Below are 27,041 nucleotides of genomic sequence, written 5' to 3' on the forward strand. Positions count from 1 at the left end.
AGAATTCTGTGTTTATCAGTAGGGGTAGTATCCGGAAATACTGCCTCTATTTGAGTGATTTTTTGTGCTAACCAGAATGGAATTTGTTCCCGTTTTGCGGGCACTTTACCAAGACATGATTGTATGGGATCACTGAAAGAATATCGACGGACAGAATATCGACCATCAAAAATATCGTTGAGAAAATATCGACAGTGAAAATATCGAGTTTCTATCTACAAACAGGTAGGTACAAAAATATCGAGTTAAAATATCGTTTACAAAAATATAGTTGTGAAAAATATCGTATTTACTAAAAACAGTGTTAAATTAAATTAATATTAATAATTAATTACTAAAATATACTTTAAATTACTTAAATTAACTTATAATAATTAAATAAATAATGAAAGTTAAATAAATATTTTTTTATTTCATATTTATTAAACATATATATATAGTAATAAAATATAATAAAATAATACCCAAAAACTGAAAACTGACCCTGAACCCTAAAAATACCCCTTTACCCAAAAACTGAAAACTGACCCTGAACCCTAAAAATACCCCTTTACCCAAAAACTGAAAACTGACCCTGAACCCTAAAAATACCCCTTTACCCAAAAACTGAAAACTGACCCTGAACCCTGAAAATACCCCTTTACCCAAAAACTGAAAACTGACCCTGAACCCTAAAAATACCCCTTTACCCAAAAACTGAAAACTGACCCTGAACCCTAAAAATACCCCTTTACCCAAAAACCCCAAACTGACCCTGAACCCTAAAAATAAAAACGATATTACTTCACTTACCTTAAAAACGATATTGCTTCACTTATCTTAAAAACGATATTTTGGCTGTCGATATTCTGTCCAGTCGATATTTTCTCCAAACGATATTTTGGAGTCGATATTATGTCCAAACGATATTCTGTAGTCGAGATTATCTCTGTGCACCGATTGTATGTTCTGTGGTGTAATTTTGTTTGTGTTCCCTGATGAGGGGGTCAGCTGTGGAATGTTGATAGCTGGTTGGACTGTTGATGTCCGCATTGCATATTGGACTAATTGTCTATGTATTTTAATTAGTATTTTTAGCTGTGCTAAAAGTTCTGGTACTGACATTTTTTCAATGTCTGGATGTGGTGTGTAGCTGGCTAGAACCGGCCACGTTGCTCCTGGTCTACCTAGTGGACCAAGCCTGGTGATGTGATTATTATGTTTTAGGGCGCCTTTAAACCAGAGCAGGTGCTCTTGGTATTTTAATGGGATTTCCACCTCCTCGAAAGGAGTGTACTCATCCGGAGGTTCCTCTATTTTGTAATAGTGGAAGTCGTGTGTGACAGCGTTTGCTGCTGGAAAGTTTATCCATGAATAGAATACCTCTGTCTGCCGATATTCATGGGCCTCAATTATGAATATGACTGTACCACCTCATGGTGTCAGTCAGTTTTCTATAAGTTTAATAGTTATAGTTTTTCTTATGTTGACTGGAATGAGTATAGCATCCGGGTCACTTTGTTGGAGACTTGTGTCATCCGCTAGGAGTCGAGCTGCTATTCTAGCTGCCTCCCTTTCGTCTTCACTTTCTGACATCTTACTGACAGAAAGGTTTTCGTTGCAGATCAAGTTTCAAGGAAACAAAGATTAGGTGCACAATATTTTGGAACACTGTATCCTTCAACGTTGACTAAAACAAAAACTATACATAGGAATCTCTTCCTACTAAGTTCCGGCGGATTTTAACCTTTTACCCACTCCAAACGTCTTTTGGAGTATTTACGGGAAAAAGGGTCTGTGTGAAAAAGCACGACTGAGTTACTCTAACGTCTTGCGTTACATTTATCGCCTTACCAAACGTTGGGCGCCATGTAGTGTAGTTATTCCCAATAGGCTCTGCGCATTGCAATAACATAAACAGCAGTGTAGACGTAGGACTGAGGTCATCTAGGTCTCTACTGACTATATTAGACTTAAGGTTTGCCAGCTAGCTCAGAGGTCACTAGAAACTTTCTCGACTAAACGAGGAGGAATTTAACCTCCCTGGATAGACAAGAAGGGATTAGCTTTTGACACCATAAAACATGACAACTTTGCTCTCCCTGAATAAGAGTGTATCTCTAGTGTCGTGTGAAAACAAAAGACAGCTATTTCACTCAGTCGAATGTGCATACCTAGTTTCACCAGAATGCAGAGAAAAGAGAGACGGGCGTTTTCAATAAAAGGTGTAATTTATTGAGCAGTCTTCTTCCTCATGCAAGAGAAATGAATTGCCACGATTGCAATACTCATAGTAAAGTAAAGTGCGTACAGTAAAAGGAGGATTATAAAATAATACTGTAAAAGCATTGATATGGTTTCTTAGCCATATGATACTTTAAAATAGATCAAATATATACATACATATATACATTGACTACGTACTCAACTGGTGCTTCTAAATATGCCTACCCCGGTGTACCTGACCTAAGCCTAATACGTGGGAAGGAGTAAGTAAGTAGCAGTTTAAGTTAAGTTTGTTTTGCCAAGAATCTGACTCAAGAATTCTCTTTAAGGGTTTAGTCAGCTCCGTACCTGGGTAAAAGAAAGCAGGAGGTCTGGTATCTCTCTCTCAGGGCTAGATATCCCAGCAACCCGCAAGCGTAGGCTGGAAACGCCGGAGCTGGATTTTCTCGGCTGGAGAAAAAGACAGCGTCTTTCTCAGCGCGTCAAAGAGGAGGGGCAGCGTCCGTGGGCTCTCGCATCAGCTGGGCTCTCGGGCAAGTAGATAGCTGCTCCTGTCCAAAACCACCACCGTGTGTTTGCTTAAGGCAACGTTGGTATATATATACCTGAAAGGTGCCGGGTTTGACGTGAGGTTGGACATAAGACGTCAATAAAGATGTCACTAAGAACTGGCCGTTCTTACAGTGCTTTACAGGAGTTCTAGGACGAAATCGAAACCAAAGCAAGGGGGATTTCCCAGGTTGCTGGAGGTTTGGTTTGTTTAGAGAACTCGTTGTGCTTCTAGGGAGCCGGGGAAGTAGCCTTGCTTAATGTGACAGCATGTGCTACGACTGAATATGGACTTGATTATTATGCCGTTGTATGGATATTATTGATTATAACCGGACAAGGGCATAAAATAGAAATATCGATTCTGGTTCCTAGATAAAAACACTACAGGGTGAGACATTTTGAAGGCATATTCGGGATATCAACCTTCCCACGAATCCCAGTATGCTGACCAGAACCTTTATCTCAGGGAGGGTTAATCTTCTCTGTATTCAATAGGCACTAAAATCCTGTATCACGGGCAAGGCCCCGGGATCAGACGGAGTGCCAATTTCAACAGAACTACAACTTATGGGCCCCTTTACGCGCAAATGTTTTTAATGGTATCCAGATAGTGGGCCCACCTCCTTCATCGAATAAAAGTGTCATTGTGCCGATGTATAAAAAAGGGGACAGGGGTTCTCCAAAGAATTACTGCCCTATATCCCTCCTCGGTACCACTGCCAAGTTAATGGGACGGGTTCTCCTGGCCAGACTGGAGGAATGGGCAGAATCGCACAGTATAATCATGAAGGCACAATATGGGTTTCGCAGAGGAATGGGGATGGTTGATCAGTGCCTAAACCTTTCCCTAATTATAGGGGAGTACTCGAAAGCCAAAAGTGGGAAAATTGTTATTGTTATTGTTATTTTTAATTTATACCGCGCTCAATCACCTACAGGCCTCTAAGCGCATGCTATATGGCCTTCATCGACCTAACATCAGCCTTTGACTGTGTGTCACACTCTAGGCTGTGATCCATGATGGAGGGTATGGGCATTGACCCGCCGATTATTGGATTCATTCGTCAGTTGTATGCCAATGCCACTGCCTGTGTAAGGTATGGAATGAAGGGGGAGTGCACTCGCCATTTTAAAATAGAAAAGGGAGTAAGACAGGGGTGTGTCCTTGCCCTGTTCCTTTTTTCTATCTATACGAACGGGGTTGGGTAAGTCCTCCCTGTCTGCCCTTTCACTGGACGCACCCAAATTTGATCAAACCCCCCTCCCAATCTTGTGTGTACGCCGATGATGTGGTATTAATGGCTAGATAGGGTTAGCCCTAAAAAAATGAGTTAAAGCATAGTCCACCTTTATGGCCTCCCTTGACTTAAAAGTTATTAAATCCAAGTCATTTATAATTGTGGCTGGAGTGTCTAAAAGTGAGAAACATCCCCACTTTAGCTTGGCAGGCAAACAAATCGCGGTAGTAGACTCCTTTTCATACCTTGGAGTGCTCTTCGATAAAGACCACTCGTGGTCCAAACCGGTGGAAACGAGAGGCCAGGGTATGCAAAGAAGCTTCAATGCTGTTGGAAGGTTTGCTAAAAAATTGGGAGGAGACCCACTGAATGTGATTAAGAATATTTATTTAGCAAAAACAAAGTTGGCAACAACATATGGAGCAGGTGTTTGGGGGAACGCTAACGTGATCTCGTTACAGCAAATGGAAGATTCTTTATTCAAAAAGTTCGTGTCCTTTCCCCAATCAGCCCCAAATTACATTTTACATCTTGAATTGGGGCTTGCCAATTTGAGTGGCACCATAAGGTTGGCCCCAGTCCTACTGTGGCTCTCAATATGGTCAGAACTACGGTGGACTTGACCCAAACCATCATTAGGGAATGCTGTAAATTAGAATACTATAAAAGGATTGGGTGGCTAAACTATGTTGAGTCTGAATTGAAAGCCCTAGGGCTGGTAAAACTTTTCCAGGACCCATATTAATGGAAAAAGGTCACAAAGACATGGTTAACGGTTTTGTATACGAAAAGAACAAATTACGTGCAGAGGGAAAGAAATTGGACCCTTCGTTCTTCCATTGCTTATGATCAGGTACTGCTAATACTAGGAGAAGGATTTCATTATTTATCACTCTTTAATAATGCACAGCATAGATTTATTTTATTGTGCTTTCGACTTAATATGATTCCGTTACTCCTGGGTTACCCACAAAACACGTACAGACTATCAGATCTCGCACCCTGCCCCTGTAATAACTATGCTGCACAGACGGATTTACACATCTTTTTATTCTTTAAAAATTACTCTGAGGAAAGAAAAATATTTATATTCCCAATCTTGAGGCGTCAACATTTTAGGCAATGCCGGGTCGCCATGTATTTCCTAAAGGCCTTACTGGACCCTTTTGTTTGTTTCTGTGTTGCCTCATTTTTATGGGCCTGTTCTACGAAGAGGAAAAAGGCGGGGCTACTTTCGAGTAGCACTGTGTAGTTCTACTTATTAAACTGTTCTAAATGTTTTTAATGATCTATTTGGGCCACAGCAAATTTGTATAATGCTTATTTTAACTTAATAAATATTTAGATTTATTGGTGTGTAGATTTTACATGTACTGTTGTGCTTTTACAAAGATCGAATAAAGCTGTGTGAACTGAACTGAACTGAATGTGTACATCATATATCTAGATTGAGACCTAGATCAGCTCTGGTGAAAGCTTTTGACCCATAGGGGAGGAATTCAGGATGAAACATGTCAGTAATTTAATAGATGAAAGAGCCATAGTAGTCATAACATATCCATTCTCCTTGTTTTACTCTTACCTTGGGTACCCTTAAATAGAAGAAATTATTTGGGTTTACCTGAAGATGATTTTAGAGTTCTAGATCCCTTCTATATCCAGTAGACTCTTAAGAATTACCTGAAATAAAAGTTGAGTTCACTCTGGTAGTATCAATTTACCTGAGTGGGGTAAGGATGTAAGGATAATCAATGATGAAACATGCCACAAAAAGTGGGTGAAGTTTCCTCTTCCACGATATAACTAACTTCAGGGCAAACAAGTGGTGGAGCAGATTTTTTATATATTCTAATTTAGACTATCCATATGCTAATTCATGCGTTAATGTCCAGCTACATTTCATATATTGAAGCTGCACTTTATATAGTTGATTATAGTAATTGATTTAACAATACATTCATGTTTAGCAAAGTCAATTTTCTTACATTGGCTGGATGGTTTTCCATTTTAAGCGCAACGTTACTTGCACTTTGCTATAACTTTTTCTTTTTGTTCCAGGAGCAAGATTGCATGCACTAGCTAGAAGTGTAGTTCATGGTTTGTCTTTTAAGAAGGTCAGGGTAGGTATTTTTAGGTGGGATGAGTTTTGTTGCACATCATGTGTAGGTGTGAGAATACCATGCTGACCCAACTGATGATACAGCCAAGGTTATGTAGCTGGGTGCTACTTTGTCTGACAATGGGAAAGAAGGGAGTTTACCCATTTCAAGAAGACTCTGTATTTTCATTAGGGCCCACTTTTTGGAAATTGGTGGGAAGGAGTTTGTGTGTGAAATGTGATGCTTTAATTGTGTTTTAGCTAGTTAGATAAAACCTTTTCTGATTTTGCCCCATGCAGATTGTCCTTACTTTTTTGTTCATGAGTTATACCCCTGAACACATATGCATTTTCTTTGCCTTAATTGAACCTTCATTTGGTTCAGCTTAAGAGTTTCCCTGACTTGCATCATTATCTGATAGAATTTCCCCAATTGTTTAGGTGCCTTAGCTTAGTGATCGGGGAGTTACTTTAGGAAACTATAACTGCTTCAATTTGCATTTGACCTGCCTAAATAATTCATGTGGCATTTGTTCATTTATATTCTGTTTGGGTTGACTATCTATAGTGAAATCTGAAGATTATTGATAAATGATCAATTGATTGATTATAATTGATTATAATTGTAATTTTACTAAGTTGCTAATAAACATTTATGGTTTGAAATTATATTACTGTTGTTTCTGTGGAATTAAATGAGTTTCCCTGTAAATGGAGATTAATTGATTTGATGTTGACTTTCAATGATTAATTCGAGCAGTAGCACAACTGGTGTTGGCGATTGCGCTGAGACCTGCTAGGTGCAGAAAATTGTGCTCCATCGCAAATATAGATAAACGTCAGCATCAAAGCATCAAAGGTAATCCAGGGGATTGAATACTAATATTTATTGTCGCATTGCATTCCTGGTGGTTGATTATTAAACAGGAGGCTGTACGATGATTAATTATTCTCCTCTCCCTCTGAATGCATGATGTGGAACATTTATTAGCCACTGAAAAAAATGCAACTCCTCACACACACAAACATACACACACACACTCCTGTGCCCTAGCAGCAAGTCTGGACCATAAACTGCAACAGAAACACAAATCTGAGCTGAGGTCATAGGGTGCCTAGGTAAACCTACCAACATTTCTGAACACTAGACATCAGAAAGAGTCCTGGGTAGTGTGACTGCGTTAGTACTATCAGTTGTCCTTTATGGGTCTTCCGCACAAGTCTGTTATGGGAAGTTTAGGAATTTGTGGGGAACAGCAATACTACCACCCCCTAGTGTTCCCATACTTTTACCAATTAAAACAGAGCCTCACATGTGTGAACAGTTCCATCATAATGGACAGAATAGACCAAAGGAATTACTATTTTAGCCCGCACAGTGTCAATCTGATCTTCACATGATCATAATTTTGGTCTATTCCGATCTCGTACAATAGTCTCTCCACACATGTGGAGTGTCGTTTTTATCAGAAAAACTGTGGTAACATTTAGTGGAAGGTCCTTTGCTATTTGCCTGAATTTCTGGATTTGAAGAATTGTGGTTTTTCTAGCAATACTTTGGCATTTGCAGGACACTCTCAGTGATTAAACATGTTGGGAATGATGCTAACCACATCACCACATTACATTGCATTGGGATCACATTGTGAGCTTATAGTTCATTTCTGTTTTTTCTTTCTCAAGGCTTTGAAACATTGAGTTAGGTTACATATCTAACTGTTTTGCATGGGGAACATTTTCAGTCACAATGCAGACGTGGTTCTTGATACAATATATTTATACGGTTTCTTTTCTTTCATACTACAGTTAACCCTGAAGAAGGACTCAGCCCAAAAAGCATTGGGTTTACAATATTACGGTTACTCGACGCATTATGTATTTCGACATGCTGTTGAAATAAGTCTGGATAGGCACTTCAAGCATTTGAATATTGAAATTGCGCTGTGTTAGTACAATATTTGAAGGAGCTATAGAAGAAGAAGATAAATAAATGATAAAATATGGATTAAAATGGATTAAGACTGTTTGTTACATGGACTACGCTTCTGGTGATGCGTCTTGGGTTTGGTGCATTCCCATGCACCAGCTATTGAATTTAGTATACTTACATGTTCTGTACAGATTACGTACCAGAGCAGCACACCAAGACTTTGCCTTTGAGCATTTGACACATTTGTGTATATATCTGAAGTGCATTCTACCGCTTTTCTCAGACATTATTTTGATAATATCATGATACGTTTATTCAATTAATGTTTTCTTCAAAACCATATAATTAGGTCTCTAACTTTCCCTTTCTACTCTTTTTTTCTCTATAATTCTTACCTCCTTTTTTATCTTAATTCAACCTACATCTTTTATATTTTTATATAAAATATTTCCTTATAAATTTCTTTTAATTTATATTTTGTATAACGTGCATCTTATCTACAGTGCCCTGCTTATTATATCTTCTTTGTAGATCTAGCACTTTTATTCCCCCAAAATTAAAGTGCAACGATTGTAACTACATGTATAATTGTTTCCTATATCTTTCATACATAAAGGTGCCCATTATGATGGCGGGCGGATTGCCCCCGCCAGGCTGGCGGTGCCATCGGCAGCCTGGCGGGGGGAAATCCGCCCACCATCATCTCTCGTTTCCCCCCCGCCATAATATTATGGCGGGGGGACCTCGGCGGACGGAAAGACCGTCCGCCGCTTTTCCGCCCCGGTCGCCTTGCGGCCAGGGCGGAAAAGGAATAATATGGTGGCGGTGTCTATCAGACACCGCCAGCCATATTAGGATGGGCAATAGGCAATGGCCACGGAAAGGCAGGCGGACTTCACTCTGGGGACCCCGTGTGGGCCCCCAGAGTGAAGGTGAGTAGGGGGGTGAGCACGGGGGGTACCCCTTCAGTTGCATTCACGAAGCGGCAGGCACCGCGCGGTGCCTGCCGCTTTGTAAATGCAAATGATGTAAAGCATTTGTAGCATTGTGGCGGGCGGTGCAGAGAGCACCGACCGCCACAATGCTAAAAATACAGGATGTGTCCGCCATTGTGGCGGGCATATCCTAATACCACCCCCGGGACCCCCGCCCTTATGGCGGGCGGTCCCGAACCCCGCTAGGATGGCGGGCGGGCAAAGTCCGCCTGCCATCCTAATGACCCCCTAAGTGTTTGAAATGTATTCTGCTCTAAAAAGTTTAATACAAACCTTATTAAACTGAAAAAGACTCTTTTTGGCATCAACTGTGCAGGTGTAATGCAGGAAAGCAGGGTACAACTTCAATAGGCTGCTACAGATAAGGGCAACAGTGTGTACTCTTTATTAAGTTACACATTTTTGTTTTACCCAAATTTAATTTGAGCCAATGGCTCCATCATTCCCTCACACACTCCAGGCAAAGTTGGTAGGATACCACTACTAACCACATACCAGCAAACAGTTGAAAATGAGTATGTCATTGATGTATATATAGAAACAAAGCCATGGGAGGAGAGAAGTTTAGTCAAGGGACTAACATAAATCTTTAATATATAGGGAGACAATTCAGATTCCTGTGGGATTTCAAAGTGCCATAGACTGGACGAGAGGCGATTAAAGGATAACCAATAGAAGAATATTAGAAAGGAATGACTCTGCAAGTTACAGCACACAGTCAACCAATCTCAATTCCAGGTTCTCATGTGTGCCCATAAAAATAGCTTACAATTGTTGTATGCCTTGCTCACCTTCACCAAGTCATTGGAAACGAAACAAATCTAAAACCAATTTTGTTATATTTTTACTCCATTCAGGTCAGTGGTCTTGACTTCTTGAGCACATAATGGTGCGGTGAGGTGTGAGGTCTCTTGGAAGAACATTCATTCTTTCGCTGACCTTATTATCGGGTTGATATTGTTGTGCTTGATAGAACAAAGGTTGAGTTTTTCCCTGGGAAATGAGAGCTGGGATTGGAATACCCTTCTGTCATTTAATTTGGCTCTGAAAGTTCACTAGAAGCCTTAGCACAGTGCTTTGGGCTTTAATTGATTATAAAGATGTCCTTAGGGGGCTTTCAAAGGAAAGATGATAACTCTGGTGCCTAACAATGTTACTCGCCTGGCAACAATGCCGTGTTCTTTGAGAAATTCATTGAATATTCATCCAGCCCAATATTCTCATCCTGTGACCATCTACTCCAAGAAGACTTCAGCTTAACAATGTAAAAACACTCAGATCATTCAGAAAACATATTAGTATCTGTGTTCAAATGCAAGGATCTCCAACAAAACAACGGGGGTGGGGGGTGAGGAGAGAATGTTGCTAGGGCGGTCGACCTCGGAGCTGGCGAACCAGGTTTGAGTCACAGCAGGGATGCTCAACATTCTGTGATTCTGGGCAAAATCACTTAAGCTCCCCATGCCTAACAAAAAAATTAATGTTGTCGTCTGTAACGTAACTGGTGCTCATGTAGGGCAGTCCGATACCTTCTGGTCTAGTTTGCGCTCCATAAAACTCCACAAAAAAAAGCATACATAAGATCAGTTTGGATATTATTACAGTTCTCGCTTCTCTTTCCGCAGCCAATGACTACATACCCATAAGATTATCAAATTCAGACCCCTTTTTAGACCTGCCCAGCACCAAGTATCAGAAACAAAGTGAATCCTTATGTACTTGGCTCATTCAGAGAAAACCTCACCCAACACTGTATGCTCCAACATCATCTCATAGTTCACCAATACCTTCAAAAAGACCAGCGTCTCAGAATTAGTTGACCAATATAATTATTCTGCTTTAACCAACCTAGCCAATAACCTTTCGTCCCTAACTAATACAAGAACAGCTTTAATGATGGACTCACTGATTATATTTAACTGATATCAGAGAGAAAGGAACTTCCTGGAACATCAATGAAGGAAATCTGCATCAACAAAATGATCTGTCCTTGGGACCTCAAGAAAAATGTAAGGAATAAACATATTTGAAGCGAATTCCACTTCATTGAGAAACAATTAAAACAAAAAAAATACAAAAGTGGTGTATATAAATGTGAATGACTGTCCAGTGTCCCCATCCAATGTTCTTTTATATAGGTGATTACTTTTAAAAATTGTTCTTCGTTTGTCCCATTACCCAAAAAGCTGATCACTGCACACTCTTGCCTCAGGCAACTCCTGACACATCTTTGCTCGAGGCTGTAAAAGCAGAGTAAATAAAGAGACCCCCATACACCTGCTGCCTATTTTCAGTTAACCACCATGAAACATAGATTCACACCTTGGTCAAGAGGTGATTCATCCCCAATACATTCTTCTCTCTCCAGTCCACATACTTCTCTTTCAAGCCTCCTTGCCTGTGTACTTAGGAAGAAGGTCTGTCACGCTGTTTAAATATGCAACCTTGTTTATGGAAATACTGCCAGTTAGCAGAATAGATTTTATTCAGTATGTTGTTTTTTTAGCAAAATTAGCTCAATTGCATTAATTTTAACAACATCAAAAGAGTGGAGCCCTGAAAGAATTCAACTTTATAACACAAAGATAGAATGCAGAGATTTACAGCAGGCGACTAGCCCACAGTACTATTTTTCAGGAGAGGAACTTCTGACATGCAGGTTACACAAGTATATCTGTGTTCAACTTTCAGAAATGGTGGCATCAAAAACAGTCAAGATGCCTGCCTTCCGCCAGCCCAATAGTGCCAAAAGACAAATTGAACAACCAATGATATAGCCATCTAATCTTGGGCTTGGCTCTATATTTTCTGTCTAGCAAATAACAATATTTTACATGGAATTTAGTGTGTAACCAGTACATTGCTTCAATTGTAGCTAAGGCACTACGGTTGACTTGGTGAATGTTTAGAGAGCTAGTTCATAATATTAAAAGATGGCATACGCATGTAGTGCTTGAAATTGCAGATATAAAAAAAGATTTGGAAGCCATGGGAGGAATATTCACAATTACTTGATACGTAGACCATGTCCTTCACATACACCAAACTGCACGGAATGGGCTCATGGTCATCCTAGACCGTCACTTGGAGTCAGCACACACTGAGGGGAAGAGGTGACATATCAGACCCTGTTAAAGCCCTATATCCTAGATCCAATAAGAACCCTAGCCCTACCAACCAATCAGAACTATATCCCTAACAACAAATCACTAGCCAAGCCCTACCCCCTAGGTCCACTAAGGACTCTAGCAGTTAATCAAGACCCTATACCTAGCAACCACTCAGTAACCAAGTTATGGATTCACTAAGAACCCTAACCCTAGCAACCAATCAGGACCCTTTCTCAAGCAACCAATCAGTAGCCAAGCCCTAAGCCATAGGTCCACTAAGAACCCTAGCAATCAATCAATACTCAAACCTTAATCTATATAACCAGTGACAAACTAGCCCAAAGGGTGAATCAGAAGCCAATAAAGAACCTTGGTCTACCGAGCATGTGACCCCAAACTTAAGGGGCTGTGCAAGGTGGTAGGGAGGCCTGCTTGGGTGACTCTGTGCCCAGGCCCAATCACTAGAATAAGGTTGTGCAGAGAGGGAAGAAGCTACTGCTTCAGCTCAGATGCTCAGACCTCAATCAGATGTGCAGAAGAGGAAGGAGTACTGCTACAGCTCAGAATGTCCGCGGTTACAGACTGGCCCAATACATACTTTAGTCCCTCTTGAAAATATGCAGGTAAGGAGCACTGTAAACCACTAAAAATGCTTTCATGCACTCCCAAAACCTGCTCGTTCACCCCAAAAAGGAGTTGCTTTGCCCAGTGCCTCACATCATTTTACAAACAGAAAGCAGATTAAACACTACACATTCAAGCCAAGGTTTACATTCAGTTAATAAGTAATTTTTGCTTGCATTGAACGGTGAAGGTTCCGATTTGCCCTTTAGTAACTTTAATACAGTGTGTGGAAAGAGGAAAGCAAGTTAAACAACTGGATGCTCACAAAACAAAACTGATTTAAAGTGAAATTTCACAACAGAACCTGTCTGCAAAAGATTAATTTGGATAAAGCAGCAGAGTCATTATTTGCTCCTATTCTGGCCTCCCTTATATATATTTTAATCACCCTGTATATAATTCGCACTTTATCACTGAGAACAATATGTCACTTGATCATGCAGCACCTTAAACTCCACCTTGCGTTGACAGCTTTTTTACCAATGTGTGAGTATATGTAAATGATGGAATTTATATCAAATAACATAATACCCATCCACCAGTGTTGTTTTTGTGTTATTTGTGTGTTCCGCATGTCTAAAAATTGTTCAGACATGAACATTTGAAAATAACTGAGATAAATGAATTGCGTGTATAAGAAATAGTTGTCTACACCCAACAGAACCACTGTTTTTGTTTACATATCCATACCCTGGTTCTGAAGGACACAGGGTCGCCCTATTGTTTATTGAAATTAGGCACCATCTACAACAGGATGACACCAAGGGCCAGTTGTATGACTCGCTTGGCGGGTTGCAAACTGCGATTTTTGCAACTCGCAATTTGCAACTCGCAAAATGGAATGTACTAATGTGTTCAGACACATTAGAGATTTCCAATGTGTTTGCAAATAACCTGCCACATCAATATTCATAAGGCAGGTTGAAATGTATGACCCATTGGGAATTAGTGTGAGCCCGAGGGTGGGCTGCTTGTGCGCTCGTGAGTGATCCTTGCACAATATTTTTTACTTCCTTTTTTTTTTCTACGAAAACCAGTGATTTCAGTTAATCAAAAAATTGAAAGCATAAGATCCCAATACAATACAAAACTTTTTCCCCTGTACATGCTACAAATATCATTCCAACCCTATGGTACTTCACAGTATTTACCCTACCTATACCTTCAAAAAGGGGAGGCAGAAAAAAGAAGAAAAAGAGAGAAGGGAAAAAGAAAATATTTTTAAATTAAAAAAGAAAAGGGAGAAACAACCAAAGAAGAAAAGACAGAGCAACCAAACAAATTAGGTCGAAATTCCTCTTTCCCCCATTGCTCCATCAATGGCCCCCTCACTTGACGACCCCTTTTCCTCGCTCTCCGGCCTATACATTTATAACAATGCCATGTCCAAATTGAACACATGAAAGAGTCTGGCATACCACACCTGATATGTCGGAGGGTCCACATCCTTCCATTTTGAAGCAATCATTTTACAAGATATTGCTAGGAACATGAAACAAAACTATACTTGGGTCAGTTCCAACTGTAAGGTCTCATCACAACCAAGTAGCATCATAGATGGAGTTAGAGGGACCTTATATTTTGAAGCAAAAAAGTTCAATCCCCTATTTCAGTATATCCAATTTACTACAATCGGAAAACATGTGGACCATATCTGCAGGCCCTATCCACACCTTGGACAGCAATTGTTTTCCCTTTTCCCCCAAGCAAACAATTTTGCTGGTGTAAAATATAGTCTAAATGCTGTTTTAAAATGTTGGGCTTTAAGATTGGAGGATCAGAATACCATTTTAGACAGCTTTAAAGATCTACATAGATCAACATCCTGATTCTCCAGCTTGTCTGCCCAAACACTTTTAGACCTGACCATGTCATCTGGGTTAGCACTCATCAGCATAGATTATAAATCCTTGATACGGGGCTGCCTGTACACTAGACATTCTAACAACGGGATTCGGGCCATACTGGTGAGCTGCGATACAACAGGTTTAATTGTCTCCCTAATTTGTACATACTTTAAGAATGTTCTGGGGTCTACCCTATATCGTTCCTGGAGTTCTCCAAATGACATAACTCCATTCTGATTAATAACATCTCCTAAATGATTAATTCCAGCCTGTTTCCAGATTCTACCTATTTTGTCATAAAGTGGAGCCGGAAAAACTGATGAACGCCATAATAATAAATATCTCTGGACCTTTGGGAGTTTAAAGATCTTACAGGCCTTATGCCAAATGTTCCAGGCTGCTCGTAGGGGTTTAAAACGTGTTTTCTTGTAGTAGCTGCCCTCCAACTGCCTCAGTATTATCCCTGGTGCTGCATCACATATGGCTAGCTCAAAAATAGAAGGGGGGGTTTTCCCTATCCTGACCTCTCAGTGTTGTTTCCGCCCATATTTTAGGTTTAAACAATATGGTCATTTGCTGCAGCGTTATAGCCCAATAGTAATATAAAAGATTGAGAACGGCCAGCCCTCCTCGATCTTGTGGTAAAGTCATTAATTTCAATGACCTCCCGATCTTCTTATAGCCCCCTATAAATTGTGAAAAAATCCTGTCTAATTTCTTAAAAAAAAATATTTGGTTTGAGTGGGTGTTCTGCTCGATTTTCCCGGCCCTCTTTTGAGGAAAGGTGATTGATGGTGACTTCAGTCTCTTATCATTCCAGTGCAAGGGTTAGAGTAGTGGATAGAGCCTATTTACGAGGCACTTTGATATAATTCTGCATTCTCCTCCCTAGATTAGAGCTTATACCTATAGGCTAGGGGATAGATTTGCTAGTATCAGGGATAATCCGTCCTTTAGTTAGGGTATTATTATACTTTCCATGGAGTTATGCTGAATTCGGGCCTGGTAGGCCTCAAACGGGAGAGACTCCATCTTTCTTTCTGCCCCGGCAGCTTGGGATGCTTCTAGGTCAAGTGTAATGTTTTAGTTACGAGGTGTTGTTCGCTTGGAGAGAACCGGTTTAGGCCGGCCCTTGTCGAAGGATTGTATTTTTCTTCATGCCGAAGACACAACATCAGGCCGGCCGGCTGGGAACGTGTCCTTGGTACGGGGTGGTACAAGAATTTGGTGGGCGGCAGGTTACTGGCTGGAATTTTCCATGAAGAAACACGCTTCTATATTAGTGAAAGCCCGAGATAGTTGGGCAGTCAGTTCGTAGGCGGCATTTAGCCGTTAGTAGCAAACCTATTACTTATTCCAGGGAAGACAGACACCATTCTAAAAGCGGAGAAGAATCGAGAGACAGATACTCTCCTAGCAGAACAGCCAGGGAAGGAGAGTAGCCGATGAGAGGAAGGTCCCAGGGGCTTTGAGAAGGGTGAAGGGAACAGCGCATAGCGGTGCAGCCGTGTACCCGTGATTGCGGAGGTGTGACTTCAAGACGAGCCAAGGCCCAGACGAGAGGGGAACCTAGATGACTGCTGAGTGTGGACTGCATATTAATAAGGTGATGTCGACCCTTTCCTATTAGAGCGTACAACCTAATCTTTTACTTTTCTTTGCAGGCTATGTGTTGTAGTATGGTGTTATATGTTTGTTTTGTATAATGAGAAATAAAGTACCCCAGTTCTTAGTGAACCGACATGTGCCGTGTGTTCTTGTATGAGAGGGTAACCTATTCTTCTAGTCAGATGCTGCTATGTGAACAGATGCTAACCCTGATCAGGTAAGTGGTAACTGAATAAGGGAGAGAGGAGCCCCTTGAATTAACGACCCCGCTGCACATTATCTAAATTGGCAACCGTTGTGTGATCCGGAATATTGTAGTACTATACCCCTGATGAATAGTGAGATCGATCCCTCTATATAATGGTAATCCTAGGATAAGCTGCCGTCTGGGTAGGTTGTCTGGGTCTGTATGAGACCGCGAGATCGCCGAATCTGATACTGCCGTCTGGGTAGAGAGATCTGGGTTCGTGTGGGACCGCGAGATCGCCGATTCTGATACTGCCGTCTGGGTAGAGAGATCTGGGTTCGTATGGGACCTCGAGATCGCCGATTCTGATACTGCCGTCTGAGTAGAGAGATCTGGGTTCGTGTGGGACCGCGAGATCGCCGATTCTGATACTGCCGTCTGGGTAGAGAGATCTGGGTTCGTGTGGGACCGCGAGATCGCCGATTCTGATACTGCCGTCTGGGTAGAGAGATCTGGGTTCGTATGGGACTGCGAGATCGCCGATTCTGATACTGCCGTCTGGGTAGAGAGGTCTGGGTTCGAATGGGACCGCGAGGCCGCCGATTCTGATACTGCCGTCTGGGTAGAGAGATCTGGGTTCGTGTGGGACCGCGAGATCGCCGATTCTGATACTGCCGTCTGGGTAGAGAGGTCTGGGTTCGAATGGGACCGCGAGGCCGCCGATTCTGATACTGCCGTCTGGGTAGAGAGATCTGGGTTCGTGTGGGACCGCGAGATCGCCGATTCTGATACTGCCGTCTGGGTAGAGAGGTCTGGGTTCGAATGGGACCGCGAGGCCGCCGATTCTGATACTGCCATCTGGGTAGAGAGGTCTGGGTTCGTATGGGACCGCGAGATCGCTGAATCTGATACTGCCGTCTGGGTAGAGAGATCTGGGTTCGTGTGGGACCGCGAGATCGCCGATTCTGATACTGCCGTCTGGGTAGAGAGATCTGGGTTCGTATGGGACCTCGAGATCGCCGATTCTGATACTGCCGTCTGAGTAGAGAGATCTGGGTTCGTGTGGGACCGCGAGATCGCCGATTCTGATACTGCCGTCTGGGTAGAGAGATCTGGGTTCGTGTGGGACCGCGAGATCGCCGATTCTGATACTGCCGTCTGGGTAGAGAGATCTGGGTTTGTATGGGACTGCGAGATCGCCGATTCTGATACTGCCGTCTGGGTAGAGAGGTCTGGGTTCGAATGGGACCGCGAGGCCGCCGATTCTGATACTGCCGTCTGGGTAGAGAGATCTGGGTTCGTGTGGGACCGCGAGATCGCCGATTCTGATACTGCCGTCTGGGTAGAGAGGTCTGGGTTCGAATGGGACCGCGAGGCCGCCGATTCTGATACTGCCGTCTGGGTAGAGAGATCTGGGTTCGTGTGGGACCGCGAGATCGCCGATTCTGATACTGCCGTCTGGGTAGAGAGGTCTGGGTTCGAATGGGACCGCGAGGCCGCCGATTCTGATACTGCCATCTGGGTAGAGAGGTCTGGGTTCGTATGGGACCGCGAGATCGCTGATTCTGATACTGCCGTCTGGGTAGAGAGGTCTGGGTTCGAATGGGACCGCGAGGCCACTGATTGCTAATATTATAGGAGGTACATGGTATGCATCTTAGGAATTCCCTGTCCTTAGGGGGTAGATACCTGTTGTGAATAGGTCCTAGGGAGGGGCAGAGGGTAACGTTCTGGCTGGGTTAGTAAGGCTCTGATGAGCTGGTTCTATCTAATCTGGGAACCCAAGCAGAACAGCGGGATACATCGGAATAGATAAAAGATTTTAGGAAACATTGTCATCTTGAGGACATTGCCTCTTCCTATAAGAGACAGATGTAAATTAGCCATTCTTTTTACATCTCCACTTATCTTCTGTATGAGAGGGGGCGAGTAAATCTCCCATATAGACCCAACATCCGCAGCTATGTTTAGCCAAAGGTATGTCTGTCCTCCATGGATCCTGGCATGGAGTGGTTTTAGAACAGACAATCTTTGTTTTATCTGTATTTAAACCATAGCCTGACTGCCTACCGAAATCTAGGGCCAAGGCTTCAATCCTTCCTATTGCTCCTAGTGGGTCAGGGGTAACAACTGCTATATCGTCAGCATAAGCTAACACTTTGGTGTTATATCCCCTGACCACTACTGGTTTGATTGCCTGATCGTTTAACATTAATCTAATGAAGGGGTCTATATAAAGAGCAAAAGGGATAGGAGAACAGGGGCAGCCCTATCTTGTACCACAAGCGATCTTAACCCTTTCCGACTCCCTGCCCATTGTTGCAGGGATTCTGCTCATACACAGAACTGTGCACAGAGACCCAGGACCTTAGTGAATTGTGGTGGACCAAAAAACTCACCTCAGTACCAAGAACCCCTAACCGACTAGCATCAGTGTCACATTAGCTCTTCGTCCTATAGCAAAGGTACCAATGTGTAGACAACCCAGAACATGCGACTTCGGTTACTCTCAGGAATGGTGGGAATCAAGAACACTCTTTTGTTTGTTATTCTCATACCAGTCCACAACATGGGTAAAAAAGAGACACGATAAAGTTTAAAATGTTTATTTTAACAACGTGCTCTAAGATGCAGTATTTTTGTGAACATAAGCAGGCATATGATTAGAAATAATACGATCAGCATTGTTACAATTCTATAAAACACAAAAGGCAAAATCATATTATAATGATAGTGGAAACAGGTCCTATAGTGCCTTGTATGCCACCCTCCCTAGCTAGGAACTATGTTTTATAAAATATAGAAGATCTCTCAGGCTTGAATAGGGGACTTCATACCTCAAAGATCAGCAGAAGTGAATCACATTGGGATCTGCAAAAGCTCTCTCTCTCTGAAAATGGATTTTCTCCAAGGGTGTAAAATCATGTATGCAGTGCAATATTAAAGGCACCAGAATTCCAGCTAGCTGCAGCTGCGTACATGTTGTGTCTAGAGCATGAGCCGATCAGCCCGAACAACACCTAGCATTGTTATGAGAACCCTGGAGGCTTCAGCACTCAAAGTGCAGACTAAGGTCGAATTGTAAGTCTAGGGACGTTGAAAACAAGCCATTCTCATGTGAAGCAATTCATGCAGCCTAACTTACAACAACAGTTACATATAGTGTTGTGTGCAAAAGCAGCAGAAAGGTAAAAGGGTGTTTAAACTTCTAATAAGCTTATGCTAACATATCAATGTGCGCATGCAAGGCCCTGCCTTCACTACACCATCAGCTGTATATTCGCATAAGTTTGTACATACATTGCTCTTAAGGCGGTTAATATACGTGGGCAAAAACCAATAGTTCTTAAATGATTCCACAGGTATGCCTAACTGACCTGGCCAAAGGCTTTTTGTGCATCCAAAAGGATCAGGGACATCTGTTCTCCTGAGGCTTCCGCTATATCGAACAATGATATTACCCATCGGACATGATCCATTGTCCCTCTGCCTAGAATAAAGCCATGTTGCTGTGGGCTCACCAGTGAGGCGATTATTTTTGCTAGTCTAAGCGCGATGATCTTGGAATATAATTTCTCATCTGCGTTTATCAAAGAGATGGGTCTGTATGAAGCCGGATCCTCTGCAGCCTATCCCTTCTTCAGGAAGATAAATATGTTAGTCTCCTGCCAAGATTGAGGTGGAACACCCTTCTGCTGTACAGCCAGAAACAGGCCTAATAAAAGGGGGGCTGGCTTTATTTGTAAAACCTTGTAGAACTCCATCGGAATCCCATCAGGGCCTGCTGCCTTACCAGAGGCCATTGCCTGAAGTGCCTCAATAACCTCATTACTTGAGATATCTTCCTCTATCTCCTGTATAATAGGGGGCATTGCATCAGTTCCCATACTGCTGTTGTTGGCGTTTTGTCCCTAGAGCTATACAAATCTTCATATAATTCTACAAATACTTTTAATATATCTTGGGGCTCAGTAACCATTTTACCATCCTTCCTCTTTAGCCTTCAGAGAGCACAATATTTTTTTACCGTGGCGCCGCATTATTGGGATAAAATAAATAGTTCAAATCTTTTAGGTGCTCATTTTAATTAATTTTAGAGCGCTCTTTTTAACTCCTTTTAACTTAGCTCAATTTACCTTTGAGTTCCTTCCCTGGTCCGCCACGGCGTTCTGTGCTGGTTGAGCGGATGGAAGTGGAGCCTCACTGATATGTCAAGGGCACTTTGGACTGATTTTGCAGAGTAGTTGCTCTGCATGCATGGCCTACATGGCAGTAAGAATAAACACACTCAAATACTTAGGGCCTTATTACAAGTTTAGGTCTTATAAATCGCCCATGATAAAACAACAAGACAATGGGGTACATGATTTATCGTATGCGAAAAACAACCATCACACGTTTGTAGGGAATAACACATGGATTTTTTGTGTTTAACGCACCAAAATCTGTCTGGTACAGTAAATACCATACACTTTCCGATGTTAAATTTCAGCAGGTCAAACATGCCGAAATGTAATGATAGCCGAGGTATTTATCGGATCCGTTAAATATAACTGACCTTGTAAATCTGTCAGGGGACACGGCGATGGTGCTCGCACAGGTCCGTGCTGATCGGAAACTACAATTTCCGGCAGCCTCGTGGTGACGCCTCGCGTCGGACGTCACGTTGCTGACGCGTCCCACGTGATGCGGAACAGAATGAAATCGGGCAAGCGGGAGGAAGACGCTGCCGATTATTCCGCCTCGCAGAATCTCTGTTGCTGTTGTTCCTGCCTTGATTCCTGGTCGGGTAAGGGTGCCCTGGGCACCGCTTTCCATTCCCTTTCTTTTGGATGCATTATTGAATCCTCAGTGAACTCGGATATTTTTGGGGTGTTTGCTTGAACTACTGGCTTCACTCAGCATTTCTAAAACCACGCCAGTGTTCCCTGCTGGTCTAAGTGTAGCGGTGGTTACTTGCTCATTTTGACATTAACAGGAGGGTGCTACGATTTCCTTGCATTGGAGAACTTCTCTAATTCGAGAGTTCATGCAAAGGAAGTCCTGATAGCGCTCTCTTTTGATATTGACTGTATTGGGAACCATTTATAAACATTGCTGTGTAGTAGGGTGAGTGACGTAACTCCCCTCGTTTGTCGTATGTGTGCTGGATGTTCTGATGATCTGACTGCCTCAAGGAATATCTGGCTTGCGACACTATTGGATGACTTTAATTGGATCACTGCTTCTGCCCACTATTTTGTACTTGTTTTCTATTTCATTATTACAGTGGGGGTCTACGACAGAATGTCGTGATTGAGCCTTACGAGTGTTCCCCATCATCACAGGTGATATAGGGCAGGAAGAATAAGGGTTTACGATAATGAGCAGAAAGGACTATTTCTAATATATGTATACATATGTTTTCACAGACATCTGTGGGATTTTAGGAGAGCCAAGCTCAACCCCACTGTGCATCGGATTGTGTATTTTCCTTTACAGGTCAGTAGGAGAATGGGTACAGAGGGATAGTAAGAGATAGTCATTTGTAGTTTTGATGGTTAGGTCTGACCTCTTCTTTTGTATCTCGTTACAGGTCTCCCTCCCTGCTGTCCCATCCTTTCCTTCCCCCGCTTAACCACCCTTTAGTCTGCGTATATATTCTATCCAGACTTGGGGCGGTTGAGAGGTGGACGCCATAGAGCATCGGTTCGATCCTGAGGATGCGTCCAGGCCTGGGACAAAATCCAACACATGCCTAAACAGGGGTTTACTCACGGGGTGGAATTAGAGCCACCCCACTCGTAATGAGGCTCATATTCTCCAAACTGACAGCCCTGAAGACAATAAAAACCATCAATCAAAACCTTTCTGCTCAGAAACCCCTTAGTTATGAAAAAGCTCCAATGTCTTCTGTGTGTTCTGTGGTAATGAAGCTGAAATCTGGCCTATCAAAGAAATCAGGCTACCCTACCATCTTCAAACACCAACCAACTAAAAATCACCTGCTAAACAAACATATAGGAGAATGGGAAGCCTCTCTTCACATACTCCTTTGGTTACCTGGGATCTCAACTTCCTTTCTCCTTTTAGGTTTATCTTACTCCTGTTTACCTGCCTTTCTTACTTCCAATGAAGTGAAAAGTTCCTTTAGTCTTATTTGCTTTCTGTACATAGCTTTGTTCTTTCTCCCACTTATCTTCTGTGACCTCTAATTGTCTCACATATGAAAACCCATATGTTTCCTTTTATTCCTTGATAGAGTTGGTTTAATTCACAAATATGCAATTAAATAAAAAAATAACTAACATACCTACTGGCTATCAAAAGGAAACATTTATCCAAAAATGTTGATAATACGCCGATAACGTTCCAAAATGATACATATAACGGGCAATGGGAGAGTGTACCATCCTGGCCTGCTTCCATTTGGAAGCAAACCTCTGATAAATCACTGCCACAAAAAACCACATGGAGAGTTTGGAATTTAAATCTCCAAGGTCTCAGCTGAGATGAGACACAGGAAGCACATGTAAATAAATCAATTGAAGTGCAGTGGAAATGCACTGGGCCTGAAAACCTAATCAGCATGCCGATGCTCAAATCAGAGTTCCAGATTTAAACTGGCCAAAACCCTTTGTTCAAACACACACAAGGGGATTGGAGCAGTGCTTGCAAGACGTCTAACCAATGTGTTATATTCTGACCTACTAGGTAATTCCCTTTTAATCTATCCCTGTACATATTTCCCTTTTAATAGAATCTTTGTTCTTAGGTGCACATGCACACTGTCCATGTCATTCCATTTAGAATTGTTATGATCTGAAAGGGTATACTGAGATTGTCAACTTGAAGGTTGGAAGTACTGTGCTGCAGCTCATTAAATCCTGGATTTATCTTAATACTCTTGGATTTCTTCATTATTTACTACAAAATTGGCGACGAGGGTGACCAGTACCTACTACTTCTACATCAGCAGCACAGGCGTGGTACTACTATTTTCAAGAACTTTTGGAATATTTTACTGTTTTAAATTTTCAAAGTCTCACTAAGGATTTCCTTCCACAAACTATTGGATTGTGAAGTGCGACCTAGATTGGAGGCTACAATCTCATTTTACCTCCGTTTATACTTCATATACTGCTGGACTACACTGAAACTACAACTGCTACAACTGCTGTGAGTCTTTGCTGTCTGTCTGTGGAAATTACGATCGTTTTAAATATTTGCATTCTGTGGAAATTACGATCGTTTTAAAACTTTCCTTCGAAGACCTGCAATTTTCAACAAATTCATCGTTTTCATCGGTGTTTACCTTTGAAAACAGCACGCGAACGAAGTCTTCAGTTTCAGCTTCCTTGCGCCGCCGTGTTAGAGCGAGCTGTAGTCATGGCAACAAATGAAGCCAAACGCAACGCATGACGTAATGCGTAACGCGTAACCAGCGGCCATATTTGTTTACTTTTGGAAGCATACCAGCGCTGCCGCCGAGCATTGCGCGTCTCTGTGAAACTGTGTGTGTCGCGTGTATCAACATTCAAGACAACGGAACTTAACATTTAAACAACGGACACCAATTGAAGGTACTTTTATACTAAAAAGTTTGAAAAGACTTTTCAAAACATCGGTTTAATCAAGAAGATTTACTTGGAATCCGGTACCGTCTTCACTGGAATTTTCGCTGATGTACACAGCTAGTGTACTCATTAACTTAAATTTCATTTATTTATAGCGTTTTGGTGTATAGTATTTCATTTTATTGCATATTGTACTTATTTTATTTCTTTTACATTTCATTTATTTTGTTCATTGCTGGTACATTTGTGTTCACTGGGTACTATGCAGTTTGATCCTCCTTCAAAATTTCTGCAAAGCAAAGGTGACCCTCCCATTCCGTGGAACAGATGGAAGGAGGAGTTTATGACTTATTTAAAAGCTATTGATGGGGAAAGGATGGGAAATGAAAGGAAGAAAAATATTTTTTTACATTGTCTGGGTTCCGAAGGGCAAGCTATTTTCAGAAATTTACCATCAGTTCCTGGTGATAATGGGGTTTTTGAGGAAGCTATGCTTCGTGTGGAAACGCGTTTTAAAGCCACCACTAGTCTAGCTTTAAATCGTTACAAGTTCTATACCAGAACACAAAAAGAAAGTGAATCATTTGATGATTTTTTAACAAGTTTAAGAGCTCTAGTTATGCCATGCAATTTTGGTAACATGACAGATGAGATGCTTAGAGATAACATTATTGTGAATGTTAAATGCAAGAAAACACAAGAACAGTTGTGGATTGTAGGCAACCCAACTTTGTTGGAGTGTATCTCTACTGCTAAGGCTTTTGAACAGTCTAACAAATGGATGAAAACTATAGAGGAAACAAGCAATAAGGGTAGTAGGAGTGATAAGTTGACTGAAGAAGTATGTGCAATGAACAATGTTGCAAGAGGTCCCCAAAGTCATAAGTTTGGACCACGTAACCGCATCGTGTGTTTTAGATGTGGGAGTTACAATCATGTTGCTACGTTTAAATTTTGTCCTGCTTTAGGCAAGGAGTGCAACAAGTGTGGAAAAGTGGGTCATTTTTCCAACTCATGTAGAGAAGACAAAAAGAAAAGTGGGGATAAAGGAAGTTATTTCAAGAAAAAGGAAGTTTCTTGTGTGAGAGATGAAACAGACTATGATTCAAGTTTAGTTAGATATGAACATGTTGTGTCTGATGAACCTAACAGAGTAAGTGGGATGATAGTGTCTATTATAAGTATAAGTCTGCTTGAGGAGGATTATTTGGAGTCCCCAAAATGTATTGTTAGGTTTAAAGGAGTAGAGTTAGAGTTGATGGCTGACTCTGGGTCTCCTTGGACCATCATAACTGAAAAGTATTTTGATGAAATGTATAAGAACATAATTTCTAAAAGTGATTTGTGTCCCCCCGATGTCATGGCAAAAGGTTTTAATGGTTCTAGTATTGATTTTATAGGATATATTGCCTCCATGATTTATTTTAAAGACCAATCTGCATATATCAAACTGTATGTGGTTGTGAAGGGAGTGAATGTTTTGGGGTGGCGGGATCAATTCAGACTTCACATTACGTTGAATCCACGCAACAAAGATCCTGTCATAGTGTCATATGATTGTGATATGGCAGAAGATAGTATCAAATCAGTAGAAGAAAGTAACGTTTGGAAGACTCTGTCGGTTGAGTTTCCTAGTGTGTTTTCAGACAAATTAGGTAAATTAAGTGGTTTTACTCATGTCATTAAGCTTAAACAACGAGCTATGCCAGTTGTACAAAAACTTAGGCCAGTACCACTAAATGTTAGAGAAGAATTAAGTGACGCACTAAATGACATGTTAAAAAATGATGTCATAGAAGAAATAGAGTCATCCGAATGGGTTTCGCCAATGGTTTTAGCACGCAAACCTGACAAATCTTTGAGGTTGTGCATAGATTTGAGAGCACTCAATACAAACATAGTGGTAGACTGTCATCCCCTGCCCAATATCAACGAAGTCGTGAGTATGCTGGGAGGTGGTATGATATTTTCCACGTTAGACTTGAGATCAGCATATCATCAGGTTGTGTTAGCAGAAGAGTCACGCCATCTCACTGCTTTTATCACACCCAAAGGTTTGTTCCAGTTTAAACGGATGCCGTTCGGTTTGGCGTCGGCAGCCTCTGTTTTTCAGAGATCTATGTACCATATATTTAAAGACATGAGTGAGTACGTGAAGTGTTTCCAAGACGATATCTTGGTTTTCTCCAAAAATGATGAAACACACATGGAGCATTTGAGGAATGTGTGCAAGATGTTAGATAAGTTTGGACTTACTATTAAGAGTAAGAAATGTAAATTATTTCAAAAAACTATAGAATATTTGGGACACACAATCTCTGGTAATGGTGTTGCTCCAAAAAGATCTTTGGTAGATGCTATCTTAAAGGCTCCCGCACCGGATTGCAAGGACAAGTTGTTGTCGTTCCTAGGACTGTGCGAATATTACAGTAAGTTTATTGCAAACTTTGCGACCAAGATGGAGCCGTTAAGGGAGTTGACAAGGAAGGAGGTAGAGTTTGTGTGGGGATCTAAACAGCAAGATGCTTTCGAAAGTGTTAAACTCGATATGGTGTCAGCACCTACCTTAAGGCCGTTTTGTTTAAATAAACTTTGCATTTTGACAGTAGATGCCAGCCTTTATGGTTTAGGTTGTGTACTTTCACAACGTTCTGGGAAGGAAGATTGGAACGTTGCGTTTACATCCAGATCTTTAAATCAAACTGAAAGGCGGTATGCTGTTATAGAAAAGGAATTGTTAGGATGTGTATGGGGCGTTGAGCATTTCCGAAATTACATTTGGGGTGCAAGATTTCTAATACGCACTGATCACAAACCATTGGTGGGCATTCTCTCACCTGGTGGAGGGTTAAATGCCACAGCTCGCATTGCAAGATTGATGTCACGTTTGCAAGAATATAGCTTTGACATTGAATACGTACCTGGGAAGCTAAATGTTACTGCAGACTGTTTGTCTAGATTGCCATGTACAAGTCCTGGGGTTGAAGAGGATACAGAGGTAGTAACCAGTATTTCTGAAATGTTTTCAGAAAAATACAAAGTTATATCAGAGGACATGTGGATGAAAGGTATGAATGAGGATGATCTGCTG

At 41.6% G+C, this 27,041-nt stretch overlaps 1 protein-coding gene across 4 annotated transcripts in view; it reads right to left on the reverse strand.

Annotated features, from left to right (window-relative positions):
• Positions 1-27,041, reverse strand: part of LOC144785622 (acyl-CoA dehydrogenase family member 11-like) — a 684,407-nt gene that overhangs the window by 569,322 nt on the left and 88,044 nt on the right. The gene's annotated exons all lie outside the window — the stretch shown is intronic.

The sequence above is a fragment of the Lissotriton helveticus genome, chromosome 10 (genome assembly GCF_964261635.1).
Source record: "Lissotriton helveticus chromosome 10, aLisHel1.1, whole genome shotgun sequence".
NCBI lineage: Eukaryota > Metazoa > Chordata > Amphibia > Caudata > Salamandridae > Lissotriton > Lissotriton helveticus.